General features: G+C 43.8%; 1 long non-coding RNA gene across 5 annotated transcripts in view; it reads left to right on the top strand.

Annotated features, from left to right (window-relative positions):
• The window catches only part of LOC114690822, a 48,396-nt gene extending 30,081 nt beyond the window's left edge, over positions 1–18,315 (top strand). For all 5 annotated transcript variants that reach the window (XR_005090069.1, XR_003734128.2, XR_003734127.2 and 2 more), the window contains 4 exons: positions 700–827; positions 1,530–1,576; positions 2,376–2,486; positions 18,055–18,315. This is a non-coding gene — a long non-coding RNA (uncharacterized LOC114690822). The remainder of the gene's footprint in view (positions 1–699; positions 828–1,529; positions 1,577–2,375; positions 2,487–18,054) is intronic.
• Positions 18,316–19,729: the final 1,414 nt, after the last annotated feature.

Below are 19,729 nucleotides of genomic sequence, written 5' to 3'. Positions count from 1 at the left end.
ACTGGTAAAGTACTGTTGCTATGATCACCAACATCGCCATGCTCACCATGATCATTGCCACATAATCACTACCTCCAGCACCATTACCACCAACACCACCAATAAAGTTATTATTATCACCACCACCATCACTACTACCTTTGCCGCCACCCACCACCATTGCCACTGACTCCAATACTGTTACCACCACCACCGTCAACTCCAACACTAACACCTCCAATACCACCACCATTTCACCCTCACCATTACCTTCACTGCCAGCACCACCATCACCACGTCCATTAATTCCAATGCCATGATCATCATCATTACCACCACCTTCATAACTACCACCACTACCATAACCTTCAGTATCGTTATTATCACCATCAACAGCATCACCATGACTACCACGACCACTGCTACTACTTCTGCCAATGCATATCACCACCACCACCACCACCACCACCACCACCACCACCACCACCACCACCATATCTTTTACATTGGAGAAAGAAGTCAAGGCTCAAAAAGATACTTGATTACCCAAATGTCTAGAAAGGGGCTGGATATCCTTGCAACACTATGCTACACAGGCTGGCCTTGAATTCGTAGGCTCATGTGATTCTCTTGCATCAGACTCCCAAGTACTTAGGATTATAGGCCTACACTACCACATCTGGCTTCACTGTAGCACTTTTGTATGTCTTTCTTGTTCAGATTTCAGTGATGCTGTAAGTATCCTGTACTGTTGAAAGCAGGTGATTCCCATCTCCTACTGAGTCACAGATGATTCCCATCTCCTACTGAGTCACAGAGACCAAGATCCAGCTGTAACCTTGGCTGAGGTAAGTGCAATGACATCATCTTCAACTCTTGCCTGTGACCCTTGTGGTTTTAACAGCCCATTGCAAGGCTCACAGGCTTTGGGGTCTGTAAACATCCTGGCTCACTTAGGGAATGGTGGCAAGTAGAGAGAGTCTGGCCAAAGGCTAAAGCCTAAGAGCTATATCCTTCCCCCTTCAAATATTAATAAAACAACGTTGTTACTAAATTAGCAGTCGTGTTGAATATTTTTAAGGAATCCCATGTTTCCACCTCACATAATACATTTTATTTCTGTTGGGGATTTGATCTCTGAAGTTTACTTCTTCATGGTCCAATATCACTAACAGAATTCTCTCTATCTTTCATCCATCACCATGAGAGGGACTATACAGCATCATTTTATGGAAAGAAACAAACATCACAAAATGAAAAGGCAATATTTAATGGCTAAAAAGCCCCCTAAGTCTCTTAAGAACACTACCTTGCTGATGAATGAGAATGGGAAGTAATTAGGACTCAATGGATTAAAACAATGGACACCCACATTCTTTCTTCCATTTTATTACAAAAATAACAATAAAACATAGTCTTCTAAGCAAGGTGCGGAGAGTGCTTACCAAACCCTTAAAGTGAACCACAGACAAGTGCATTGGTGTGGTTTGAGGAAATATAGAGAGGAAATGAAAACTATTTATTTTACTGAACCACCCATCCCCCTGCAGATTTCCACAACTGTGCCCAGGACTGTAAGACGGATACTACCCAGCAGGTTAGTTAGTTTTTGTTTATTTAGTTTCTGACTGTCAGCTTCGATTTGAGTTGTTTAAAACTGTAGCTCCCTGAATATGTTAAGAGAGTTTCTTGACTATAAAATGAGGCTGTCTCAGATTGTATTTTCAGATAAGAATGTTCTTAGCCTGATTATTTGAATAGGCAGATAATATTTTTATACCCTTTTTGAAATTCCTTCAAACCTTTAGGTTGGTTAAGAATCGGATATATCGTAGAGAGAAAGATCATCTATTTTGGTCATGCTAATTTGGAAAGTTCCACTGCACTGTTTTAGAATGAATTTCATAAGAAAACATTTTTATAGGCATTAATTTGGAAATCAGGGCTAGCTATTTTCATTTGAGGCTTCTGCCTCTGAGCTATGTGAATCAGAGCATGCTATTTAAGCATGTTGTGTTCAGTTTAATCGTTAGTGTTTTCCTTGTGGATGTAGAACTGTAGTACATATTTAACTTTTGCTGTGGCTTTATAAAGCGATGGGTATTTGAAATGCAACATATTACACCCAGATGGGGGATGCTTTGCTTAAGAGAGGCCCACAGTAGCTAGGTTATTGCAGTCTAGTTATTTGCTTTTGTGGTGCTAGAGATCAAACACAGGGTCTCATACAAACCAAATGAGTGCTCTACCCTAGTTACACCCACGGCCCTAACTCTTACATTTGAATGAGTCCCTCAGTACTGTGTTTCAACCTGGAGTTGAATAATTTTATGTGCTTTTCTGGTGCACAGCTGCAGACCTATTTTGTAGTAATTATAATTGCCATCATTTTACAGATGAAAAAATCAACAGTTGACACAAGAGACTTAACTTTCCCAAGAACCTCTAATGGTCAAGTCAAGACCCAGGATGCTCCCATGATGCCAGGCTGGGAGTTAACAAAAAAGGTGGGAATTGTCTCTTACAATTGACAGTAGCCTAGATGTATATATATGTATGCATGTCAAGGTGTTTGTTTGTAGATGCTCAAACCCAGCGCTTGCTCTACCACTGAACTACATCCTCAGCCAGTCCAAGATATTAAATCATTGCTTTAAGCTTCTAGGACAGAAGGTTCAATGTGCAAGTGTGAGGCTTGAGTTTCTCCATGGTGAAAATCCTTCCAGAAAACAGTGGGGGTTCCAGTCAGCTTCCCACAGAAAAGCTAGTATGGGCACATTCCCAACACTGTTCCCAGGATGCCTCACAGAGGTCCCTCCCCAAAATTACAAAGTCTGGGATAGATCCCATCTTTATTAATATTTTTAAATAGTTGCTTTGATTTCTTCCTAAGCCATATCAAGTTCAAAGTCACAGTGAGGGTGGGAGCAGCTAACGTTGAAATGGCCTGAATGTTTAATGTAGCCTCGGAACGGAAATTGTTCTCAGAGTTTGGAAGCAGACAGAATATTCATAGAAATTCGAGTACAGGATACCAAGGCAGTGTCAAAACAGTATTCCATACATATTTACTGTTTTTAAACATTAGCTTTTCAAGGCTGGTTAAAGGAAAAGGAAGAGAGAGGAGTGGATTAGACTTCCTCTGTCTTCAGACAGGTCTCTAACACTGCCTTCCCTTTTTCTTGGGGGAGGAAGGATTGTCTTTTCAGGACTTAGCATTTTGGGAAGGGGGTAGCTGTGGCAGTGATGGGGTGCAGCCCTCTAGATTTTGGAAAACCATCGTCGACTCAGCATGGAACCCGTTCTCTCTGTGCTGTGCTTGAAACAGAAAATGTGGAGAACGCCATGAACAGGCACTTGGGTAGTAGTTTGCAAGAGCGACACCGCTCTTTTTGCTTTGTCCTGATGTAGACAGCGGTAGACGGTGGTGGGCACCATTTCAAGATTACAGAATTGTATTTTAAAACGGAAGGGTTCAAAAACCGATGACCTAAATCTTTCCCCAAGAATTAGCAAATCTCCCATTTTGCCCCCTAGGAATGCTCCTCATCTGTAGTTAATCTTAGAATTAACATGTAGCAAATTACTGCCATGGTGCCTTCAGCAAGGAATGTGCCTGGTGGCTCGGTTGATTAGAACCCTGCGCTAATGAGGTCGCAGGTTCAGTCCCCAGGAGACAAATTCACCTCACTCTGGTCCCCCTTCTGAACCTCCAGCCTGGTCTCCAAGTGGACAAGAGTGGACAAGTGGGTTTTTGAGGGAAGAATCAGCACAATGTGTTTGTGTGTATGTGTGTGTGTGGGGGGCGGGTGTTTGTCTTTCATGGGAAAAATAGCTCAAAGCAGATACATTAAATTAATTTGGAGTATTTCAGCTATCCTTTAGGGTAACAAAATGGTACCCTAGTGGCTGCCAAGATTTCTTGCAGACGGTGCCAGGTGTCTCATTTCCTGGGTGTCTGTTTTGTGCTGGGGTAATTGATTGATGTGTGTTGGAGGGGAGAGCCATCTAAGGGCTGGAGGTTGGGGGCTTTATTTAAGCTGCATACTCAGAAGGATCTCTAGAACAGGTTGAGTTGTCACTGGTCACTTACGCAAAAGATGGATCACTAGGTCTTCCATTTAATATAGGCACTCGTGCAGCCCATGGGATGGTCTCTCTTCCAGCCAGGCTTCCCTTGCCATTTATGTCTAGCCTGCAGGAGGAAGAGGCTCTCATTTACAGATTCTTTCCATGTTTCACTTCCAACTCCACTTCAGGTATCATCTTTTAGGTTCTGTTCCATGGATAACTCTCATTCAGTTGTGACTGGATGCATTGCTATCCTCTGAGGCCGTTTGCTGGACTTCAAGAGACTTCCTTCCCTCACTAATAATTCCCAGTGGCTTTTCAATGAATGGTCTTCCCTAAGTCTGTCTTTGTTTTGAGATGAGGACACCCTGTGCTGCTGAGTGCGTCCTTGAATTCCTCCTAGTGTTGTACTCAATAGATTCTCTCATCTCAGCCTCTGCCTCCTTAAGCTCATACCCTAAATGTACAACACAATATCTGGCCTAAAAAAACAATTAAAAATTTTTTAGCAATGGTGTCCCTCTCACCTAGCAGAGTGTATTGTGTACAGTAGGTACATTTAGCCTCCGTTTTATAGGTTATGGTAAGGATTAGTTCTACTTGGAACCTACAAAGTCAAGTGCAAGAATGTGGCTCAAATGTGTGACCTGGTAGGGTGAGAATCAGAAGGACAAATAGAGGGTACCAACTGAGCACTAGGGTACTCCTTGCCAGACAATGGATGGAGAAAGACACGAGTGGGGAAAGGGAAATGGGTCCACAGTGGAAAGATTGATGGCTTTTGGAGCATCAAGGGAAAGAGATGAGGTTAGAGGCAACATTGGGGCTGGCAACTGGCCAGTAGCTCCATCAGAAAGGGAAGGAAGACAAGAAGCCAACAGGCTGGGAGGTGTGCAAGGCAGGGCATCTTTCAGAACCAAGTAAGAAGGAAAAAAAAAAAACCAACCCAGTGCTTCTCTCAAGATCTACTCAATCCCAGCATGTCCAGGGCAATAGGAATGTTCATGGGCAAAAAGTTAGGGTTGGGGTAGAGCCCAATAATAAAGAGCTTAGCAGGAATGAGGTCCTGGGTTTCATCCCAGCATACAAACATCTTATCAAACCCCACAATAACAGCAATAGCAAGAGCAGCAGCAGAAGCAGCAAAAGTCATAACAGGAAATGGAGGCCACCGAAGACAGGCATGGTCCCCTGGCCAAAGCAAATCTGTGTTTTCCAGAAAGTGCTTAAAGCAACATACCCTAGAAAGGTATGGAAAATAGATGGGTAATTAAAGATACAGTTGTGTACTCAGATTCTCCCATCGTCATAACGTTATTCACATGAAGTGGTATACAAGGTGTTACAGCATGGGTAATCTATGTGCTGTATATTGATGTGCTATCCTTGAATGTAGTATGTGCTGTGCATGTACTGGTGGTCTCAAGAGCATGGTAATGTGGTAGGACAGGGAGTCATGCTCACCTTTGCTTTTATTCACCATTTAAAGTATTACAATATGTAGTGCTTTTCTAATTTGAAAATAAAGGAAAAAAATTAGAGAATAAAAAAAGATCTAAATTGTTTCTCATCCTCTACTCTCAAGTGGAGACTCTTTAGGTAATGCAGCTGAGTTCTAAGCTGCCATAAAACCCCTGCCAGCTGGCGATGGAGTCCCATGGAACAACCTGAGAGTCATACCTGGCCCCACAGAATACTGGACTCAGCTGTTTTACACATTAGATGGCATGAGAACATGAGATGACCTGGGAAGTTGTATATCCTTAGCAGGCAGGTTGCACCAACATGTCAGCTATTTCTATGAGAAGAGAGCAACAGCTCTTTAGACCAGGTATGGGTGGGCATGAAGGAGGTTAACCACAGGGAAGGAACTTGAACTTAGAGGAGAGGAACAGGGGAGAACTTGTTGCTGGAGAGTTTTCTCTCTGGGTCCCACCAAGCCCTGGCAATCCCTTATCCCACTTATAAAATAAACATACAGATGCTTATATTATTTAAACTGCTTGGCCATTAGCTCAGGCCTATCATTGTCTAGCTCTTACTCTTATATTCAGCCCATTTCTATTAATCTGTACTTTGCCACGTGGCTCGTGGCTTACTGGTACGTTACATCTTCCTTGTCCTGGCGGCAGCTGCAGGCAGTCTCTCCCTCTCTGCCTTCCTGTTCCCTCAATTCTCCTCTCTGTTAGTCCTGCCTATACTTCCTGTCTGGCTACTGGCCAATCAGTGTTTTATTTATACAGAGCAATATCCAGAGCAAGAACTATCTTCTGATCTTCTGATCGGGTTCAAAGGTGGCCAAGGGTAGCACATGAAACCAAGTGACTAGGGTTTGTGTTGTTTTGTCTCAGATATGAGCTTTAAAGGCAATGCTCTTTTTTTTTTTTTTTTTTTTTTAAATTTTCTTTCATTAGAGACAGGGTCTTGCTGTGTGACCCAGGCCGGCCTGGGGACTGGCAGTCCTTTTTTCCTCAGCATCTGCAACAGCTGGGGCAATACTGTTCATTACTCAGGTAAGGCACAACTCATTTCCTGAGTCATTCACATGGTGCAGGGGCCCAGAGACCAATAAGGAGCGATGCCGAGATGACTGCCCTTCTCCTGAATCAAGGAGACGGATGGCTCACAAGGGACCAACAGAGAGAGCATCTTCATTCATGGCCACGGCAGGCCTGGAGGAAATCCCTTGGGTCATGCTTGGGAAAATCCACACCTAGAAATCACAGCAGGTCTTTCTGAGTCACAATGGGAAAGGAAGGGGCCAGCAGGACACATGGGTATCCAGGAAAGGGGTGGAGTGGGCATTGGATCTGGATGCCACATGGCGGGCAAGGTTCTCAGGTGAGGGGACAAGTGACATTCAACGTGGTTTCTGCTCAGGAGTTTGATTTTTATCCAGGGAGCAAAGGTGTGCTTAGAAATCCACTTGCATCTCACTTTAGTTTTAACCTTCAAGTTGGACATCTGTTAATGGACAGATCATTGCATTTTGATTCATTTTCATGGGAAGACCCAGGTCCAGTGGTGAGAGCAGTGTGGTGTTTAGCCTTGTAGCTGAAGGTGGAGGGCCTCCCTACATGGCCCTTAATGAAGTATTTTGACAAATGGGACCTGACCCATGCCCTCCTTACCACCCAGCAGTCTAGACTAGGTAGGTATTCACATTGCTTCAGGATGTTCTTTAAAGTATGAAAGACACTCCTGGACCACATGTCTCCGTTCGGGCAAACTTTCTCAGAGTTGAGTCCCCAGGGAAAGGGTCCCAGTGGCCACACTGGAAATTGTAAATTGTTTGGAATCCTTCTGTTGGCTTCAGAGGACCTGGCTGTGAAAGTCTAGTGAACAGGAAGGCATTTGTAAATAACTAAGACCTCTCCCATTATCGCCTGGAGGCAGCCATCTTGGGGTGGTGTATGCTCACCAGGCAGACAGGAAATCACCTTCTAAACTTCCTCCATGGCCTGAACATTCCCAGTAGACTTGATTAGGGCTCCAAAGTTCCGATGCTGGGGCCCAGGCCAAGTGGATCAAGGGGAGTTTCACCCACCCTGATTCCAACACAAGTTAGATGTTGTGATGATTTTGGATTGAGCTATCTGTCCACAGATATGCATCATCTTGGGACCATCAACCTCCCTTTGTGCCTTTTGTATGAGCAACTGCTGTGGCCTAGAGGATCGAGCCTCATTTTCTGAAGTTCTGAAGTGTGTCAGCATTTTGTGACACACACGTGCCATACAGACCAGTTAGTTTAGATATCCAACCTTATCTGCCTTTTCTGACAGGGTCACACTGGGAAACCCATGGGGCAACCAACTCCTTGCAGTTTAATTGTCCAAGTGTAGAATGTAGTAAAGTACCCTTTGTCCGAGTTCAAATTGGAGGACCACAGTCGGAGGGTCTGCTTCTCTATCAGATGTTAGGCTATGAACTTGGCATTTGAAATCACCTGTGAGTTTGAGGCAGATGAATGTTGGGTATGGCACTGGGCAGATCTGGATTCCTCAGTCTCTTTCTACACTCCTGCCCTAGGACTTTGGAGTAGAGTTCTTTAAAGCTCCCATCACCGTCTTTCACATGGCGGTGGTATCATCTGCCCTGTAATATAGTGGAGGATTAACAAGGCTCCTTTACTCTTTTTTGGGGGTGGTGGTGGTGGTGTTGAGACAGAATTTCTCTGTGTAACAGCCCTGGCTGTCCTAGAATTTGCTTTGTAGACCAGGCTGGCCTTGAACTCACAGAGATCCTCCTTCCTCTGCCTCCCAAGTGCTGGGATTAAGGGCGTGCGCCACCACTGCCTGGCTCCTTTACTCTTGATGACAGGATGAACATTCTTCAGCTAGTGTCCCACCCACTTGCTGTTAGCAGGACATGCAGAGGCTTATGATGACGTTCCTGTCTGATTTGTGCGAAATTGACTTTTTTCTTTATTTTTTAAAAACTTTTTATTGATTCTTTGTGAATTTCTTATCACGCACCCCAATCCCACTCATCTCCCTGTCCCTCTATATCTGCCCTCAGCCCTTGCAATCTCCCCCTAAAAGAAAACCACAACAGCAAAAAATAAAAATGTTAAAGAAAATTAAAAAAAAATGAAAATGAAACAACAATAACAAAAAGCAACAATGGCAGCAGCAGCAGCAGCAGCAGCAACAACAACAACAACCCATCTTGCTGTGGAAACTGCAGTGTGTCATGGTGTGTCACCCTGTCCACCCTTTTGCCCAGACAGTTTTACTTGAAAATGTTTGTTGTAATGAATCTTTGGTCTGCTTCGAGGCCTCTGGCTTCTGCTACACTATCAATACCGGATCCCTACCGGGGCCCTTCTCAGATTTCTTGTTGTTGCCCTGTGTCGTGGAGATCCTGCAGCCTTGGTTCTGCAGGACTGGCCCCTTCACATGCTCCAGCAGTTCTTAGATGGGGTAGATGTTGGGGGCGGGGGGGAGGGGCGGGCGTTGACTCAAAGCACTGGATCCGGGGCCTGGGTGGAAGCTGAGTTGGTCAGCCTACCTGCTCACCTATGCCCCTGCCACCAGGGCCAGCTCTCTTGATTTGCCCAGGTGAGGGGCAGGCCCAGCTCTCCTGTACCCACACCACCAGGGCCAGCTCTCCAGCACTGCCCTGGCAAGGGATGGTTCCGGCTCACCTGAGTGCCAAAGCCCATAAGGGGTGTGGCCGGATCTCCCATTCTCACACCCTTGGCACTGGCTCTCCTGTGCCAATGCCATGAGGGCCAGCTCTTCTGTACTGCCCAGGTGAGGTGTGGGACCTACCTGCTCTTCCAAGTGCTGCAGTCAGCGATAGGGGGATGAGGACTTCTTACTATCAAATGGAGACAAAGAACTTCCAGCACCTTAAACGATGAGCTTTCAAAAAGTCTTCGTTGGGCACCAAATGCAAAGAGTATTCTTGTTAAAGTATGTTCTTATAAATGAAGCATCATTCATCAAATATTTACATGTAACAGCCAGAGAAGTCAGCAAACGGTTGGCGGGCCGGGGGACATTTCCCATGTGCGCCACAGGATGGCATAGACAGGGAAGACCCTTTCGTTTTGTGTCATGATTTTGGGCTCCAACATGAGCAGTGGCTGGTATAGTTTTTGCTCTGGAACCTGTCAGGACTCCCACGTAGCTGGCCCTTGTAGGAGTCTCCCCTTGAAGTCCACAGGGGTTCTTTGAATGGAAAACATGCAAATCAGAATCAGGCCTGATGTAATCTTGGAATGAGGGACTGCTCACCCAAATATTAGCTTTTTAGCCCGGAAACTAGGTTTTGATCATGAGATAAAAGAATTCTTCCTTCCCCTCAGAAAGGCACAGTACACCAACAACCAAAGCATCACCGTGCATGCACCCAGGAGAGGATAAGCCAGCTAATTACTGAAGAGACCTAATTAGGCCTTAGATAGACAGTGTGGGGCTCCGTTTTTTTTTTTTTTTTTTTTTTTTTTTTTTTTTTTTTTTTTAACCTTAAACATACCAATAGAATAAACATCCCCAATTCCAGGGCAACTTGCTAAATGATAAAAAAAAAAAAAAAAAAAAAAAAAAAAAGACAGTGTTACTCTTTGGATATATCACTCATCCAACGTGGTAATTTAGAAAAATATATCTATTAGAGATAGTTAGAGATACATATTTTTTTTTGTTGGAAATGCAGTCACCGATGAAGCACAAAGCTGCAATTTGTAGACAAGTTAAGTAAATTAAATCACTCACTGTCTTTTTCCCCCCTTCCTTCAATGGCTTTAAAAGTTAAAGGTAATTTGCAAAGAAAATGCTCAGTTTGAATTGGTTTGTAATATCTGTTAATGATCTTGAAAAAAAAAAAATCCATATACTCACAGTTCTCTCCCCGAGGGAACTCCGGTGTGCTATTGGGAAAAATTTCCAAAGTCTGAAATGTCATTAGCTAGTTATTTCCTTGAAGTAAAAAGCCCTGGAAAAAAATTTATATAAGGTATACAGGTGCACAGGACAATCACTCTGATGAATAATGTCTGTGTTTTTCATAATGTTTCATATCTAAAAACACAGCAATTGAAAGCTACGCTTTCTAAACTCCAGAGCTGCTTTTTTTTTTTTTTTTTTTTTTTTTTTTTTGTTAGCTCGGTGGAGTCATACCTTCTGTTTATTTCACACGTATATTGCGTTCTTCCACATATTTATAGATTGTTGATGTAAAAACAGTAGTGTTAGAAACAATTTTGATTATATTCCCTGCATTTACCTTTTGGAAACACATGGTGCAGCTTAAATACAGGCCTACAGGTGCTGCCTCCCAAGGTTAAAGGCAATAGCCTGCTGCACTGTAGCATCCTGCATCCAGACAGGTGCCTGGAGTGGAGGCGCAAACACCATGCAGACTGGAGAGCTGTTCAGTATTAGGTAGCAGGACCGTGAAACACTATACCAAGGGGAACATTTCCCCTTGACCCCCACCTGGGGTGGGCTTTTACCTGGGTGCCCAGGAGGCTTTGCAATGCGATGCTGGCTCTGTGTAACTGCAGATGCAGCCCTGGATACTGGAGCCAGCTTTTCGGGGGAGGAGCTGGATCATACTGTGACTGTATTGTTCCCCACACTGTGACTTGTTGACGTATACATTATACACACTAAATAGGACAATGTTTCGAATGTAGTCTATATATGTATTAGTTTTTAATCCCACTTTCCATGCTGACACTAGAAGCACAGGAAGGAGCCTCTAACTCTGTATTTTTGTTTAAGTCTAACATTTTGTTTTATATATATACATATATATATTCTTAGTTTTTAAGTCTAACATTTTTTATTAATTCTTTGAGAATTTCATAAATACATACAATTTTTTATTTTGCTATTAGTCCCATGCTCTTCCCCCTAACTCTGCCCACCTCTGCCCACCTCTGTTCTCCCAAGTCCCCTTTGTATTTATTTATTTTTAAATAACCAGCTGATTCCAATTTGTGCTATTTGCTTACTCACCGGTGTGGTGCCATCCACCGGAGCATGGTAGACCTCCCTGGGGTCACCCCCTTAAAGGACATTGACTCTTCCTTCCCCTAGCAGCTGCCAACAGTCAATAGCTCCCCGTGAGAATGTGAACTAGCTGGGACATGTGCCGGCAACGACAGGTGCTGTGAGTGTGTGTGCACAGTGACCCTGGTCCCGTCATGTCCACAAGCATTGTTTTGCTCTTGTCCTTTCTGACCTCTAGCTCTTAAAATCTTCCTCTCACCGGGCGGTGGTGGTGCACGCCTTTAATCCTAGCACTCAGGAGGCAGAGGCAAGCAGATCTCTGTGAGTTCCAGGCCAGCCTGGGCTGCCGAGTGAGTTCCAGGAAAGGCGCAAAGCTACACAGAGAAACCCTGTCTCAAAAAACCAAAAAATAAAAAATAAAAAATAAATCTTCCTCTCCCCCTTTGCAAGATGGCCTCTCAATCTTCATGGAGGGGCGTGGTACAGATGTTCCATTTATGGGTGACCACTCCACTGACTTTGACCAATTGTGAGTTTCTGTGTCCACGGCTGCTCTTTAGTCATTATTATTGTTGTTGTTGTTGTTACATTGGATCTCTCTCTCTCTCCCCCTCCTCCCTTCCCCACTTCCCCTTAATGTATTACTTCTTAGCTCATTGCAAGGCATTCCCTCCCTCTGAGTCTGGCATGAATCCATTCTCCCTGTTTCCTATCTATTTCACACACATGTTGAGTGACATCATGAAGCAAAAAGAACATTTGGAATGTTTAAATTAGAGCTTCATTGGAGCTCCACATATGGAAGATGTGAAGAGCATGAATGTGGGACTCGGTGCATTGATCTGGAGTTAACACATTCCATAACCACGCCTACCCATGGCAGGCCAAGAAAGATCACATGACTGATACTCCCAATTGCTCCTATGATGCAATCCCATCTTCTTTCCCAAAGGTACCCACATCCTGATTTTTGATCCCAGGGATTTGTTTTGCTTTATTTATTTATTTTTCTTGAACTTCATATAAGTGGAACCACACAGGAGATACTTACTTACTTTTTAAAGTTATTTTGCCATGGTACAGATTTTTAATGTGGGACAGGTATTCATCTGTGTTTGGCTTTCTTCTCTCAGCATTACGTTGGCTATAATTGTAGTGTATTTTCTTCATAAAATTTCACATACTGCACAGTTTATCTATCTTACCCTTTATGAATGTTTTGGTTGTTTTGAGTTCTAAATGATTTCACAGAGCTCTGCTGTAAGTTTTCCTGAGTTCATCTTGCTGAGTGTGCACATGCATTATGTTTAGTCTGTATTTACGCTGAATGGGAAATTGCTAAATTGTAGGGCAGAACTGTTTGATGGTAATATATAATGCTGAGTATGAGTACCTTTCCAAAGGGACTGTGTCAGTCTCGAGCAGTGAATGTTGCTGCTCCCCAGCCCAGCTCATGCTTACTAGTCATTCTGGTGGCACGCAGTAGACTGGCATTGTGAGCTTAGTTCAATTTCCTGGTTCTATTTTTTTTCAGACAGGGTTTCTCTGTGTAGCCCTGGCTGTACTGGAACTTGCTCTGTAGATCAGGCTGGCTTCTAACTCAGAGATCTCCTTGTGTCTGCCTCCTGAGTTTTGGGATTAAAGGTGTGCACCACCACCGGATCAGCAATTTCCTGGATTCTTAAAAAAATTGGGCATCTTTTTCAGGTCTACTGGGCATTTGAGTGTTCCCTTTTATGAACACTATTCTCAAGTTGCCTGCTTGGTGTGTGTGTGTGTGTGTGTGTGTGTGCGCGCGCGCGCGCGCATGCTTGCATGCATGCTTGCATGCATGCATGCATGTACCCATGCACATGCATGTGGTAACTAGAACATTGGGAGTCCATTTCTCTTCTTATCTGCCTGTAACATGAATCTTAAAAGGTCTTATTAATAAAAACAAACCCCTGGAGCCGGGTACTGGGGGTGAATGCTGAAAGATCAGAGAAGCAGAACAAGCCACAGCTACCTCACTTTGCTAACTTCTCAGCCTATCCTGTTTCCTCAAACTGGAAGCCTCTGAGTCGTCATCTGAATGGATCTCAGCTGAACTGCTGCTGAAAGTCTAAAATCTTAGAAGCTTAAAAGCCTCTAGTTCCTGGTTTTCATGTCTTATATACCTTTCTGCTTCCTGCCATCACTTCCTGGGATTAAAGGTGTGTGTCACCATGCCTGGCAGTTTCCAGTGTAGCCTTGAACTCACAGAGATCCCAGTGGATCTGTGCCTCCGGAATGCTAGGATTAAAAGTGTGTGCTACCACTGCCTAACCTCTATGTTTAATATAGTGGCTGTTCTGTTCTCTCACCACCAGATAAGTTTATTGGGGTGCACAATATATCAACCACATTTGCCTCGTTCCTTGAGACAGGGTGTCATCTCAAGCTCACTGTTTTGGCTAGATTGTCTGCTCAGTGTCTCCAGAAATCCACCTGACTTTGCTCCTACTATACGGAGGCACAGAAGGCAGTGGGGATTCAAATTCAAATTCAGGTTTTCATGCTTGTGGGACATGCACTCTTAGCCACTGAACCATTGCTCCAGCCCAGACTGCTTATTTTATATTGAATTTTCACGTATACATTTTATGTATAAATCTTTTATGTGTTCAAGTGTTGGGAACTTGACACATCACTTTCTTTATGGTTTCTGTGGATGGCTAATTTCTTTGTAGTTGACACTTTGGTTATCTCGAGAGAGTTTTTCTTATCCCAAGGCCATGGAAATATCCTAATGATATTTTCTAGTAAGTTTGCTGTTTTTATGTTTTATATTTAAATCTACAGTCTACATGGCCTCCATTCCCGCCCCCCCCACCTCCATTCTTTCCTACCTCTTCATTCTCTTTTTTTTTCTTCCCTGTCTTTCTGTCTTGTGACCAAGATTGAACCCAGGAATTTTTGTGACTGCCAGAATGTTCTGCACCACAGGGTTGTATTCCTTGCCCACAGCACTGATCAAGTTGGCCCTTCTGTTATGAGTATCCGCTTCTGCCCCACTCATTGGAAAGGCCTCCTTCTTTCCATGCTTTGTGTTGACATCTTTACCCTAAGTGAAACACTTCTTCTGTGCGCAGTGACGACATGCCCTTTTCTCTTCATCCCACCAGTGTGACAGATTATTCAGTGGGTTTCCCTCACATTTTTAAGTTCCTTGACAATTTCATACTCGTTACAATGACTTTTAGTCATTTTTTATGCCCCACCCCAGTCCCTTTCCTGCTAGAACTTATCTTGTATTCAGCACAGCCTCTGCTTACTTTCATATCTTTCTTCCCCCACCCCCCAGTAGGTTTTTGAATGTTAACCAATCTTGTATTTGGGATTAAACCCAACTTGGCTGTGGCATTTTATTTTACATACCGTTGCATATGTTTTCTTCATTTCTGTAACATGTACTTTTGTAACGATGCTTGTGAATTAAGCGTGACTACAGTTGCCCGTAATGTCCTCTTCCATGGTGTCATCCACTTCAGCTTGTAAACCGAGAGATGCATTGTCTTCAGACTTCATTCAATGTGAACACACTGGGAAGGCTAATAATTTGACAGAGCAATTACACATGTGTGCAGAGTGGCCTGAGCACTCACCACGGCTGGCTCTGCATAAGGGTTGCATAGGAAAGTAAACAGAACTGGACTGTTTGCTGAGGTTCTGAACAGCCCTTAACAGGATATTCATGGGTCCAAGGCTCGAATTAGTTACTCCATTTTGATTTTGGAAACCACGATCGATGGCCATGTGGGTTTAAAAGAAAAACCCGTGACAGGAGAAGCCTCTTGGGGCAAGTGATGACACTCACATGGTCCTCACCACGAATCTTCAAAGCCGGTTTTACCTCTGACTTTTGACCCTTCAGGCCTTGCTCCTGAGAAATATTTCTTAGTTTTAAAACTGACTCCAGTCCTATGGTACGCAGCTATCCTTTCTGACTTGCTGTCTTTTTAGTGCAGGGCCAGCCTGTCATCACAAGCAGCCTGGACTCTGAACGGGATAGCTGACCGTCTTATCCCCTTGCTGAAAACTGGGAGGTGGCTTTGTATTGCTTTGCAGTGTGGATGAGGGCTTGGCACAGGTCCACCTGTGACCTGTTATTTCAGTCTGTGGGGGCTGCTTCCCCACAGATCTTAGACTAGATGATTTGGTGTTCTGTGCTGCCCGCCGGGCAAGTGCTCTGCCTCTAAGCTATGCTCTTGGCCCTTGGGATGGATAATTTATAAATAAAAGACATGTATTGCTCATAGTTTGAGGAGAGGGGGAAGCCCAAGATTAAGGTGCCAACAGTTATGGTGTCCTGTTAGGACCATAGAAATGGTGTCTTGTTGCTGCATTCTTGCATGGTGGAAGATGCAGAGAGCCAGGTTGTGCCTTATTCTAAAAATGAGGGCACTGTTGTCATTCATGAAGGTGGAGGGCCCATGATTTCATCACTACCCAAAGTCCACACCTCTTAACAACATCACACTGGCTATTGGCAAAACCACTATCCTAATTAATTTCCCTTGCCAACTTCACACAGCCTAGAGTAACCCGGGAAGAGGGAACGATAATTGAAGCATTGCTGCAATCATATTGGCCCGTGGCCATATCTGTGAGAGATTATTTCAATTGATTGCTGTGGGAGGGTCCAGCCCACTGTGGCCTGCCCCATCCCTGGGCAGGTGGGCCTTGGGTATATAAAAAAGCCAGCGGAACATGAGTCTAAGAGTGAACCCAGTAAGCAGCATTCCTCGATAGTTCCTGCCCTGGCTCTTCTCAGTGATGGACTATGACATGTATGTGTAAGGTGAAATAAACCCTTTCCTCTCCTTAGTTGCTTTTGGCCTTGGCATGTATTACAACAAAAGAAACCAAACGTCAACAACCACCTCATGATTTTCAGCAAGAGATAAACAGGACAGATTTCCCTTTCAGAGCGAGCAGTTGAATGCCTGAGAAAGGATAGCTTAGCATTCAGACATCCCACTCACAGCCCAGGCTATACGTAACAGCACCCTGACTGTGTACTAGTATGAAGTAGGAACCTGAGAGAAGACACCGATATTTGGACTACAGCACCTGGCTGTGGATTGTCTTTGCAGCTTGCTTTCCCAGCTACTCTAATTTTTGGTTGATCACTCTCTCACTCTACCGTGGCCAGCTCTGTCTGCCCACCAGGGTCCCGAGTGTCTCAGCTTCTGTTCCCGCTGATCTTTCTACCTGAAACAATCCATCTATGTATTTCTCTTGGATAATCCACTCTTTAATAATAAGTTGAGGCTAGACAACCTTGACCTCACCCAGCTGAAGCGGCTGCCTCTTGTTTCTGCCCGTGGTTTTGTCTGTGCGAGTAGATGGATGTGGATCTGTTTTTCGGCAGAGCGCAGGCCCCAGCGATCTGTGGGAATCTGGAACTTTATGTGTGTGTGTGTGGGGGGGGGTGGCGGGGGTAGGTGCTCAACTAACATTTATAGATCCACACAGAACGAACAATAGCAACCAGCTGACAGCTCTGAGTTTCATTTTGTTTCTTTTTAGAAGACTGGGGTAGATGGAAGAGGTCATAGAGGCACAGTCTCCATGGAGGTTTGAGGCCAAGGCTGGGGGAAATCTGTAGCTCAATGCTCTCCCTGTGTAAAGGAGCACAGGCCAGCTATTAAAGTCCTCTTGTGATGGATGCCACCTTTGATTGAATAGATTAGCAACAGGGATCTTCTGTGAAGGTAGATTTCTCCAGAGCAATTTAAAAATTCAAACAACAACAACAAAAAAATCTGGCTTAAAAGGCAAATTGAACAAGATCCTGCCCCTCTCTCTTATTAATAAAAGAGTTTACACAGAAACTCTTTAAGAGGATGCATGAGGGATTCACAAGGATCATTAGAGTCTACTAGACATTCACTTTCACTGTGTAAAATTGGCTGTGTCCTCAAGATGGTATCACATAAAAATGAGCTTTCTGGGACTCTTCTCTGTGAATGGGTCCTGGCTGCACAGTGGGGCCATTCATTTATTTGGCCCATTTATTGCAAGTACATTCTAAATTTGGCCTTAATTATTTTTTCCTTTCACAAAAATATTTTGTGGGATCTTTTTGAACCCTGACTACTTCCTTCTTGCCCCTTAAAACAGAAGCCAGGAGTGTTATTTTTGTTCTCTTCTAATTAAAATAATTGCTCGGTTCCTTTTAACTAGCTTCATGCAGTTATTAGCCTAATACATGGATGGGTGCCATGGGGTGCTTGAGGAATGAAATGGAAAAGTGAGCACGCAGCTTCACACGAGAAAGAGCCCGTGGTGCCAGGGAGAATGATTTTCTTTCAGCCGGCATTTCAGAAGGGCCTTTCGTAAACCTGTCCTCCCACACCCACTCCGAAGACTATTGAGGGAAAGAATGGTCCTGTCTCTCTCTGAAGGTGTACAGCCAACACAGTCCGATCTGAAGAGGACCACTTGATAGGCTGAGCACGGCACAAAGACCTGGGTCTGGCTTTAATCTCTACCCCCCTGCTTTGTCTTTCAGAATAACTGCCATGGAAGGATGGTCCCCTTGCCAATTGGCACTTATCAAAGGACACGGAGGGAGAGGGACAGAGTGCCTAGATGTGAGCCTTCATCAAGTGTTCTGAAGACCCTACCCCAAAGGAGAGTGCTCGGAAGAAGAAATGACGCTCTGGATAGGCCTTTCCTCAAAGCTGGAGCTGTCCAGGGGTGGCAAACAGGGTCCCTGGGATGCCTCTTCCCTGTTGCTGATTCCTACAAATAAAGTTCTATCGGATATGGACCTGCCCATTGTTTTCTGTATGGTTTATGGTGCTGGTGTACACAGCACCAAGTGGCTGTGGCAGAGACTGTATGGCCTAGGAAGCCCAGTGGCTCTTCACAGGAAAAGTTTTAGCTCCGGATGTCTGTCATCGAGTTCGGTATCTATTAAACATAACCGAAGAGATGGATATGTCGGGATTTTTGTTTGCTTTTTTGTTTGTTTGTTTTCTGGAGATGGTATCCTGGGCTGAGCACATGCTAAACAATGTTTTATCTCTACACTACCTGCTTTTCATTCACATCTTTCTTTCTTTCTTTCTTTCTTTCTTTCTTTCTTTCTTTCTTTCTTTCTTTCTTTCTTTCTTTCTTTCTTTCTCTCTCTCTCTCTCTCTCTCTCTCTCTCTCTCTCTCTCTCTCTCTTCCTTCCTTCCTTCCTTCCTTTCTTTTTTTTTTTGTTTAAACTGTTTGGCCTAATGGCTCAGGCCTCTAGCTATCTAGTTCTTTTTTTTAAAAATTTATTTATTTATTTAATTTTTAAATTACACTCATGATATCAATCACATTTGTGGTATTCATAGATTACACTCACAGTATTCATTCAAATATATATATATATATATATATAATTTTAAATGTCGAATGTCATTTCTTGAAGGGGGTAGGAGGTCTTAAATACAGGCTTACAGCACAATGGGAGGACCCCGGAGGGCAGAAGTTTGCTACTGATGTTTTACAATCTTGCATCTAAGCTGTTAATGCCCATTATTCAGGATACACAGACAAGGAACTTCCCTTAAGCATTCAGGAGAGCAGGAACTTGTGGATGGATGGCATCTTTATTAATGACATCAGTGCTTTCAGGTTGATATTGTGCAGTTATGCTTGCAGACCAAAAATGGATATCCTTGCTGAGTGTGGTGGTTCACATCTGAAATCCCAGCACTCTGGATGCTTGGTAAGGATATCGAGTTTTTGGCTAGCTTAAGCTACCTGGTGTGAGGCTATCTTAAAATATGGACACTCTGCCCCCAGCTTGTTGAATGGAGGACCAAATGAATCCTAACAATGGATCTATATATTTTCTAAATTATAACCTATTGTATTGGTGGTTGATGTTATCTATAAAGATAGAAGCATGCTATCATGTCTGCTGGGCATGTGAGGATTAAGGTACCATGTCCCAAAATCAGTTGGCAGGCCAGTGTGAGAGCTAGAAGTCTCAGGCTTTCTGTTGCTGTTCTTTCCAGTATACTGTATGTTCATTTACGTCAAGTGTGTTTTAGAAGTGTCCTGTCCTGAGCTGGGGTGCTCAGTGGTAGAGCTCTTCTATAGCAAGTGTGAACTCCTTGGCTTGATTCCTAGCACTGGGGGAAACAAAAACCACAACAATTCTTTCAGTTCTTTAGTTTGCTTGTTCATGTATTCCTTCATTG

This window comes from Peromyscus leucopus, chromosome 16_21 (genome assembly GCF_004664715.2).
Source record: "Peromyscus leucopus breed LL Stock chromosome 16_21, UCI_PerLeu_2.1, whole genome shotgun sequence".
Taxonomy (NCBI): Eukaryota; Metazoa; Chordata; class Mammalia; order Rodentia; family Cricetidae; genus Peromyscus; species Peromyscus leucopus.
The sequence above is the reverse complement of the archived record's forward strand: the minus strand, read 5'-3'. Positions and strand labels throughout refer to the sequence as shown.